The following is a 782-nucleotide window of genomic DNA, read 5'->3' as shown; positions in this document are numbered from 1 at the left end:
TCTGAGGATCCCCTCACGTGATCAGCGCTGATACGTTGAACAACGCAGCTAAAAATTGTTTTGTGCCTACCGCAATAATTGGCCTACCGCCTTCGACGTCGAAGTCAGCATGCACGCGATCCTCGCGCTCGCTGTCGGCGCCGCGGCCTTCGGCAGCAGCTCTAGCGCCACCTCCTCCGAGGACCTCGAGAGCATCGAGGCGACGCTGGACCACGTCGAGGAGATGGTGCGATCCCGCGTCCAAACGCTGCCCCACGCACCCGCCTCGCAGCCCATCCACACTCCCGCAGGTCTACAACCACACCTACACGCCGTCCGCGCCCATCGGCACCACGACGCTCGGGCACGGTGTCGATCCGGACGACTACTCGACCTTGGACGACTACCAACTGCCCATGCGCCGCCGCCTCGAAGACGGGGAGAGCCTCGGCGTGCTCGGCCTGGGCTCGGGCGACTTGAACTTGTTCGAGCGCGCGGGCTTCGTCGTGCCGTTCGACTGGGAGTGCCAGACCGGCACGAGCGGCGGCGTGTACCCGTGCCCGAACGGCATCCCTTCGACGTGCCGCGCGAACACGGGCGGCGTGTCGTCGGCGTGCGCCAAGTGCTACTGCGAGGTCGGGAGCCACACGTGCTGCACGTACTACAGCGAGAGCAACACGTACTCGGAAGACGGCTACTGGTACGGGGGCTTCGAGTGCCCGTCGGCGCTCCTCAGCGGCGGCGAGCTCGTGACGGACTCGGCGGTCAACTACTGCGAGGTCGGCGACGCCGTCTCCGCGCTC

Source organism: Aureococcus anophagefferens (genome assembly GCF_000186865.1).
Source record: "Aureococcus anophagefferens unplaced genomic scaffold AURANscaffold_189, whole genome shotgun sequence".
Classification (NCBI taxonomy): domain Eukaryota; class Pelagophyceae; order Pelagomonadales; family Pelagomonadaceae; genus Aureococcus; species Aureococcus anophagefferens.
Note: the sequence above shows the minus strand (reverse complement) of the source record.